Below are 9800 nucleotides of genomic sequence, written 5' to 3'. Positions count from 1 at the left end.
TCTCCGTGTAGTGCGTGGTGCCAGTGGCAGTGGAACTAGGAGATGGGTCTAACCTTGGGCAAGCCCTTGGTAATGTCCCACACTTTGAGGACCCAGTTCGTGTGTCATTGGAGGTGCGGTGCAAGTCTTAGGGTGACGGGTCTGAAAGTCCTGCCCTTGATGTTCCCTAAGTGTGAAGTGGGGAGGGGGCTAGGGAAAACCCTAGGTGCAGTGACTCTGGTGCACTTCTCTTATGAATGGAAGATATATTGACGTTTGGTTAAGCAAAAATATGCTTATGAGACAAAAGCAAGTACAATATGTCGGTCATTACTAGATGTTAAAGTGAGATGCTAAAAGATTGTCAGCGATATACTATGAAAAGAAGCTAAAGATGTACAAAACAAAATATGCTTGTATAGGGATACAATGAGAGGATGAGATAGTCTATGTTTAGCTTTGTGGTTGAATGATGTCCCTATATTTAGTACCACCTAGTCATGATTAGTGGATAGAGCATGTCGTACATCCTGAATGAAATACTATCAAGGGTAGCATTTGGATTGGCTCTCAACTTTGCCAGTAACTACTCATATAGTTGGTAGGTCCACCTCATCTTCGTTTGATGTGGCGTTTGTGTCTAGTACCCTTGTATCCATCCGTGGTGTGTTGCTTTGATCTCGTCGGCTCTCTAGATTGTCATCCTTGTTAGTGTGGGTGTTGTGTGTGTTCACTATCTAGAAGAAATCGGTTAGTGATATACTATAAAAAGAAGGTAAGATGATGTATAAAACAAAATAGTGCTTGGATAGGGAAACAATGGGAGAATCAGGTAGTACATGTCTGTTGTGTGGTTGAATTATATCTCATATGTAGTTCCACCTAGTTAAGATCAACATACAGAGTATCATTCATCTTGGATGAAATAGTATGAGGGTAGCATGTGGATTGGGCCTTCATCTCTATCAAATGCTGCCTTTCTATCCTTGGTGGATCTCCCTCATCTCTCTTTGATGTGGCATTTGTGTCTCGTACCCTCCTTTCCATAGGTATTGTGCTTCTCTGATCTCCTCAGCTCTTTAAATTGTCACCCCTGTTTATGTGGGTGTTGTGTGAGTGGTCATTGTTTGGAAGAAATTAGTCAACTATGATTGACGTTCCCCTCTTTGTGTAGTGTGAGCTTGTAGTAGTGATGTGCGGAGCCCTTGAATCTTGACTAGGAACTAGCCTAGGTGGCACTTGTGTGGGGACTCTATGACTAGTTTGAGGGAGATGTCTTCTCCAAATAGGGGAGGGGTTGGGGGGGTACCTAGCTCGGATTGTGGTATAGGCTCTCCATCTTCAAATGTAGTGCTCCTTGCTCTCCACCACCTTATAGCATAGTCTATAAATCTGATCAACTTGGGGAATGTGGGTTGCCTTTCTTGTCTAAATCTCAAGCTGGTCAGAGGATACCCTGATGTAGCCAATGGCTACTCACCTCTTATGTGGCATGTATACATCTAGGTATCCAGGTCTCTCAATGAAGCCATGTACTATAGTCTTCTGGAAGTGATCTCTATAGTACGATATCTTTGGAGGAAGGGGTTGCATGGATGAAATCCATGTATGTTGTATGTACAATTGGTAAATGTTCTACCATATGACCAAGTTCCTTCTTGCGTGGGAGAGGTGCATGAAGGGGGAATCAGTGTCATATTGAAAGGGGTGGAGATGGTCCATGTCGATTCCATATCTTGTAATCCTTTGCTCGACTTGTGCATACCATGAAGTCTCCTATCCTACCTTCGTTAGATGCCTAGATGGTTTGAAGGCTCTCCTAGGTAGCCTATATAGGTGCATATCATGTACTTTGTGTATGAAGTTGATAGTCTAAGAAAGGGTCTCCATCATCATAGTGCGGTGCAACAAACTCGGCTCTAATAATCTCATGGTACTAATGGTTTGCTACGGATCATCCATGAGAGCATGATGATCTTTGGTCTCTTGATCTGTGTTCATAGGTATGTAGCCAAGACGGGGGTTGAAATAGATACACCATACATCATGACTGGTGTGATCAGTGTGTCAAATAGCCACCTCGAGATGTGAGGTTCCTAGAAGTGTGCGTGGTGGCAATGTCTCCATCATGGCCAATGGTGTGTATCCTCATGTGAGTCGATCTCTCGTTGCTTGGAATCTTCAATGTATAATTGTGAATATGCTTGGCAATTTGCATCATGTAGTTTCTCTTGTGTTTCTTCATGGCACTTGTTAGGGAGGCCTCCTAAATGCGCATGGAATGCAATCTTCCTTTACGATGCAACTTCAAAAACTATAGAAAAGAGGTTTTGTTATATCTTTGAATGGGTCCTTTCGCATTTTGGTTTCCTACTATTGCTTCACTTGCACTTTGGTCGTTGTTTTCTTGTCTTCATCTTCAATCTTCTTAGTAATGACGATCACATGTCTTGCCTACTCTCCCTCTAGTTGCACCAGGCACACAAGCACTTTGGTAAATGAGTACTTCAAAACCACCCAATCTATTTCCAAGGCTTAAACTCAATGATGTAGGCATTCCTCCAACGGTCTTGGCTTTTTGGTTGACTAGGTTCTGTGCTTCAAACATTGCTGAGAAAGACTTTGTGTACATTTGGTTGTTAGGGAAGCAGCCCAAGTATAACATCAACTCTAGGTATTGCCCTTATGTTTTAGGGGAGTTGATGAGAAATACTAAAAAGAACTCTAAGCTTGTGCACTTAAGACGTATTTATTGAAGCACACATATATATGCTGTTATGAAGTTATTGGTTGTTGCTTTGAGTGTGATTCATATAATTTATTTTTTGGGGGATTGTTTGGCTTGACTCTCTTTCCACAATATATACATAAGACTAGTAAGCCACGGTTTGTTATTTATAGAAATTGTCTTTAAGTAGATCATTATAAGCCCTGAAGCATTTGATGGTTAAATCCACCCATCCAACTGATTTCTAATAACTTTCTATTGAGTGCAAATAGTCATTCATTTGAGACATAATAAAGGCATTCCCTAATGAAGAGGCATTGTGTTGAGACATAATAGGCTGAACATGATGTGATAGAGTTAATTTACTCTCACCATTTTAGGTTACACACAACTATTATTTCAAATCATGGTCTAGTGAAACCCAAAAGGGATGAAAATCCACCATCAACTATAGAGTTACAAATTATAAGATTGTACCTACGTTGAAGGGAAAGCCTTTTTTTGTGTTAAAAAATTTGGCCAATTATGCTTTTACAAGGAAGTACATATGCTCAATAGTCTTGCTCAAAGCCTCAAAACAATGATAGATAAAAGTCTCTCAAGGTGGAATGGGGTGTATGGGGGAAAGAAGCCATGGTGGAGTGTACCACCATCTAGGGCCACCAACTTGAATCATGAGAAATAGGTCATGAGTACCTCCAGCGAGTAAAAAATGATGTGGGATCTCTTGATGGACTATAAATCGCTTTGCACTTGGTCCTTAGGGCCACAAAGTGAATGGATGATGGATGTCTAGAGCTTTGTCAAGGGCACACATATAAAGAGACACTCACTACCAAAAATCAAGTTGATATTTTGACTTCTAGATTTGCCACTTTGTGAGGCTCCCTATAATCTCGCACACTTGTGAGCAAGATGCTATGGGCTATTGTACTTGATGGATAGGCTTCAATGCGTCTAGGCCAACCACAATGCCATTGTTACACAAATTCAAGAAACATGTTCTAATCTGATTGTACCAGATTGGGATAAGTATCTTCTTGTGGATTCAAATGTGAAGGAAATGGAATACCTCTTCGTAGCAAAGACTTTGACTATGATATACAAGGATGCACTCCGATATAGTCATCCATTCCTTCACAGGAAGAGTTCAAGGCAACATAGAAAAAATTGAATGCTTCTCACTTGGGCAGATTAAACAAGGACTTGACTCCTAAGTCCTTACAAATTGGCCAATCATCCATTCAAATATGGAGTGCGGAGTTGATCATTTGAGATGAAAATTAGAAGGTTTGTTTCACAAACTATGTTCATTTGGATACCATGTTGATTTCCACAAAAATTTTCCTAAGACTCTCTAGGTATGTTTGTTATTTTTTAGCTTGTCGTGTACAAAGATGGTTTCATTGATTGTGCAGGTGGCAAATGGAAGGGAGGTTTAGGCAAGGACTTTGCCTTGGGCCATTAGCTCAAAGACCTCACCTTTCCAAAGTTCGTTGTGTTCCACCAGCAGTTCTCAAGGGACAATGCAGAGGTCCCTCTTTTTGCATTGAAGACCTTGTCAATATATCTTGGAGGGTATCCTATTAGGTGGAACATAGACAAGATAATGTTTTTGGAGAAAGATGAAGCTATGAGAACTTTTTTTTCAAGTCCCCAGTTTCCAGAAACTACATGCCAAATACCACTTAGCGTATCCATCATTCAGGCTGATGAGTGTGAGATCAATGATCCCAATATGCTTGCAGAATATGGAAAAATGCACTTTCCTAGAAGTAGATCAATTCCAAAAATCGATCAACAATATTTAAATGAACTCAAGCAACAAGTACAAGAAGAAACTGGGACATCTTTGAAGAGGCCAAGAGTAGAGGAGTGAGCTTCATTATCGTATACTCAAGAATAGTGGTTTTTCGAAAAAATTGAGTTGTATATTTGTTATGTAAAATGTTTCTTCCAAAAATAGATAATTGGTAAGTATTCCTCTGTGTCAAAATTTCTACAAACACCCCAAGTATTTATGAGGAATGGTTGGTTATGGGTATCCAAGTTTTTCCTTGCGTGTGTTTAGGTTGTTGCCACAAAGTATGTTTGATTGATGCATCAGAATTCTCCCATGATTCTTTTCTTCTTTGTCTCTCCAAATGTTAAAGTACTTTGTTGATTTCAAATGTTCTTAGTTCTTCTTTTCTACTAGCTCTATGGACAAGCTTTATGTACGTCCATTGGTGTTATTCTTCCAAACTATTGGCTTTCTCTACTCCTCCACCATGTCTTGTGTGACTGAAATAGTCGGTACTCGCTTGATAATGGGTTTTCTCCATACCTTGAGTTGACCATAGTGATCAATTGCCATATTCCTTGGCAAACCAAGCGGTGTGGTTATATAAAATGTGCTATCAAATCATAAGAAAGGAAGCTAGAATAGTGCTTCATGCACCTACGATTAAGCAATTATACTCTATCAGATATTATGAAGATAACGTACCATGTAGTGGGTAATGTTTTGATTTGTCCATGCACTAACCATTGATTGTTTAAATTCATCCAATGTTGTTTCAAAGGCATGGTAGTCATTTGAGTTCCATGCGTGCATCTCACAAAACTTAAAGATTGTATCTAAAGAGTTCCAAATGTTGGCTGCACGTGATCGTGCTTCACCACTATTAGCATGGTTCACAATTGCATTGTGGATGCACTTCCACCTATTGAATTGAATTCTTTGAGTGGAATTTTTTACTTGACTTAGATTATTGAAGGGTTGCGGAGATAAAAATCTCCGTACTTTCACACCCCCAACAGAGAGTTTCTTTGGCATGTCTTGACCATCCTTTGATATTTTCTTGTCCCTTTCAATCTTCACATTTCCACCATGCAAACCAATGTCAGATAATGGCTTCTCAAGTGCTGCAATTACCTTGATTTGCGTAGATGTAACGTGCTCGCCTATCGACTGTCCAAGAATGCTTTTAGCGGTCCATCAAGAGACGAATCTAAGTGATACCACCCGGCACTCCCATGGAATGTTACTATGGGGTTTGTTGCCTAGGATTTCTTGAGTCTGCCTCGTAGTGGAACGTTTGCGATTGAACCCACTAGGATCGACCTAAAATTTGGGTTCCTAGTGGTCAAGGTCTCCTAACAACATTCTAGTATCATGGATCTTGGTCATCTTGCTTTTCGCAAAGATACCCAAGCCGAAGTAGATCCAAGCTACACTTTGTTCAAAGAGAATGGAAAACAAGAGGGAATGCGCTGCTCAAGCTCTCTACTTGTAGGGTATAGTTCCATTCCGGTTCTGTAAAATGGCATGAATCACGTTTCCAACCTAACACTTTCTAAGGGTCGGGACGTTGGTAAAACCTTGTGAGAAGCCTCCTAGTTCTCTGGGACCACCCTGCCGTAACATGGACCCATTAGGGGTTCCGCCCACCCGCTTCCCTCAGTAGACATTCTTTAATTATCTAATTAGGTCCTATCACATTTATATGTGACATTTAAAATCAGCTTCCTTAATTATAGAGAACACGATTTGTTCGCGTAACTTATAGCATTGATACAAAAATAGTGCAAGCAATCCCTTTTGACAAACAAGTTCAAACAAATTCCTTAACTTATCTTCAAGTTAATTTTTGTCTCCTGCCTATACAGGAGCAATTATATATATCTCTTCTGCCGTGCAGAAGTAACTGGTCCAAATTACATGACACCACAATTTTCATACTTTATCTAGAATAGGATCTTCCAACGCCACAAATGTTGGGGGATCACGATAGTCTTCAACTCCATTCCGGAATGACAAGGGGTGTCCAGGACCCACAAGTGGACTAGGAGTGAGACACCATTTCCGTAGTTGGACTTTTCACAACTCGACCTTCGGCCTGTGAATCAAGCAATGTCCTTTCCGAGTTGAAGTGCGGTGTGACCTTGGAGACGATCCACTTGCGCAAAATATCATTTCTTTAATTAAGAATCAAGCACAATCAGCCTAATATCATCTTCCAAGAAAACATTCATGTATCCCCATGGCAACTTTTCATCATAGCCCTTGCCATGCATTTACCATCAATCACAAGCACTTGGACTAATCATCCAAACCACAATCCAACAAATAGTTGAATGTAAAAGCATTTAGGGTGTTGTTCAATCAACCAACGAAAACAATGATATTCTTTCCCCAAACATTGCAAGAATAGTCGCGATAACCTTTCGAACAAATATTTGCTCTCCCCCTTTGGGTCAAAGTGCGAGACTAGAAATAATATTAACTTGACTTTATCTTATTTTCCCCTAAGGCAACGAATACGATACAAATTTGTAACGATGCAAGACTATCTTCCAATGTAAAATAATCCTTGAATTATTGTGCGAGTTGTAATCAACTCATGGTTTGGCAGTATAAGTGGTAAACTCCTTGACCATTATTTCATGCGAAACCTTCATAGGATGGATGCAAGACTTGAATGCAAGATCAATTCGTGTACCATCGATGTATATTTTTGTATAATCCTTTCCATGCATGTAGCATCTATGTGCATAACCCTCAAGGTAACCTTATATGCTCTTCATGCTACGTATGATTTTGTTGCATAGCACTAGGATGCAATGATTGTATTTGGGTACAAGGGTTTGTGCGAACCTCAATGTGCCATATGCATAAATCTATGCAAGGTCATCTATGGTTGCGGAAAGAATTATCCTGTAATCCCCTATGAGCTCATTAACTATTGAAAAATAAATTTAGGTTACTTGTTAAAATGAACTCATGCACATGCCAAAGCAATATAACCTATGTCTCAATGAATTGTAGAGATGGCAATTAGTATCTAGATATTCAGATATGAATTATCCATACCCAACGTTGTATTCGTATTAGTAGTATGCCCTAGCCAATGTCTCCATTGTTGGATGTGGGATTACCGTTGGTGCGTGTCTCCCTCTGTTTGGGGGCCATACTTTTGGCTTATAAATCTCTCTCTCTCTCTCTCTCTCTCTCTCTCTCTCTCTCTCTCTCTCTCTCTCTCTCTCTCTCTCTCTCTCTCTCTCTCTCTCTCTCTCTCTCTCTCTCTCTCTCTCTCTCTCTCTCACACAGGCCAGTTTTGGTCTTTAGAAGACATTAATATAACTTTCTTTCTCTCTCTCTCTCGTCAGAGAGATAGCGTGCCAGGGTGACTCTCCTCTATTGCGGGGGTTAAACTTGCGGGAAAAGGGGAGAAGAACAAGTGTGTGTGGTCACCCTCTAAGGGGGGAGGTGGAAGTGGAGTGGTGATAGCGTCTCCACCACCTATCTATTTTGCATGGCGGAAGGGAAGTTGATCTTTGTCATCGGCCACTTTTTCTTCTTCCTCGTCAACGTCATCAGCTTTCTTTCCCCCCCTCGTCACTTGTTCGGTGACGAGAGGGGGGAGGTTAATATTTTCTTTTTCAATTAAATCTATTAAAGGGGAGGGTGTTCCTATGGCCCGTGGAGCACATGGGTATTACATCCTCTCCCCCTTAGAGAACTCGAGATGTCCTCATCTCCGAAGAACTGGGGAAGAAAAACAGGCTTAAGACCTATGGGTTAGAACCCATCATGCGTTTGTGCTACTCTTAATGACTCAACTTGTGCAACTCATATTATTGCAATTAACCGTAGGTACAAGAGTAGGATTTATTCCCAATATAGCTTGTATTACATGTTGATAAAACTTCTAGGATTTCTAAGCATCCTGAAAAGGTATAATGGGCTCTAGGTCTTTGTCTTCATTTGATTCCTCTTTATATCCATAGACTACAACTATGTAGCTTTGTTTTCTTGGAGGTTCAATATCTTTTGGACTTCAGTTAGGGCAGTTTGCTTGGACATGCTCTAGCTCATTACAGTGGAAGCATCAACGATTGGGATATCTCCTACGGATGTGCCTATCTCTCTGTACGTGTGGCATCTCTTGTTTTGATCTCGGGAGTCCTCTTTGTCACAATTACTTGGTTTAAGTCCTTGGATGATTGGCTTTGCTTGGAGTAATGCATCTTGCAAGTCTATTGGATGCATTGCTTCAAGACAATGGTTCAGAGGAGTGTTCAAGCCATGGCAAAACTTGGATACTTGCTGCGTAATATCCATAGGCGGTGCGTATTTTAGTAGAGTTACAAACTTTGAGTAGTAGGCTCCCAAGGTCAATTACAGCTACTTTACCTTGAAGAATTCATTCATCCTCAAAGTTTGGTAGGTTGGCGGAAGGTATCGTCCACTTACAACATCTTTTAGCTGAGCCCAAGTGGTGACAATGGCTTCAGAAATACCTTGATCTTTGCACCATTGCTTTGACCATATTTGAGCTTGGGCAACAAACTTAAGTTGGGCTACCATTGCTTCATTCATTGACTCAATCCATATCTCTGCCTCCGCTACGACGTCTATCCCTTCTCCACCAAAATCGAGTGTCTTAATTTTCTTGAGAAGGAAAATTTTCTCTTGCATGTTAGTATTCTTGGGTGTAGAAGGTTCTTAACAATCAAGCCATACCACTTAGGTTATTCTGTTTAGGATATGTCTACTAACCATACATTAATCAATCCCATATCATTACAAAGTTTTACTATGATACCAACAGTAGCGTGCCCACCTGTCCACGCACGTTGTTAGCAATCCATTGAGAGACGAATCTAAGCGACACTGCCCGACACTCCCATGGAATGTTATAGGGTTTGTTGAGTAGGGTTTCTCAAGTCCATCTCGCAACAGAATGTTTGCGGCTGAACCTACTAGGATCGACCTAAAATCTGGGTTCCTAGTGGTCAAGGTCTCTTAACAACATTCTAGTGTTAAGTCTTGGTCATCCTTCTTTTCCTAGAGATACCCAAGCTGAAGCAGATCCAAGCCGCACTTGGTTCAAAGAGAATGTGAAACAAAAGGGAATGCACTGCTCAACCTCTCTACCTATAGGGCATAATCCCATTCCAGTCCCCTAAAACGATCTGAATCGCATTTCCAACCTAACACTTTCTAAGGGTTGGATGTTGGTAAAACCTTGTGAGAAGCCTCCCAGTTCTTTGGGACCACCCTGCCGTAACATGGACCCATCGGGGGTTTCGCCCACCCACTTCCCTC

This window comes from Lygodium microphyllum, chromosome 7 (assembly GCF_053477565.2).
Source record: "Lygodium microphyllum isolate KBCC chromosome 7, Lygodium_microphyllum_v1.1.10, whole genome shotgun sequence".
Taxonomy (NCBI): Eukaryota; Viridiplantae; Streptophyta; class Polypodiopsida; order Schizaeales; family Lygodiaceae; genus Lygodium; species Lygodium microphyllum.
Note: the sequence above shows the minus strand (reverse complement) of the source record.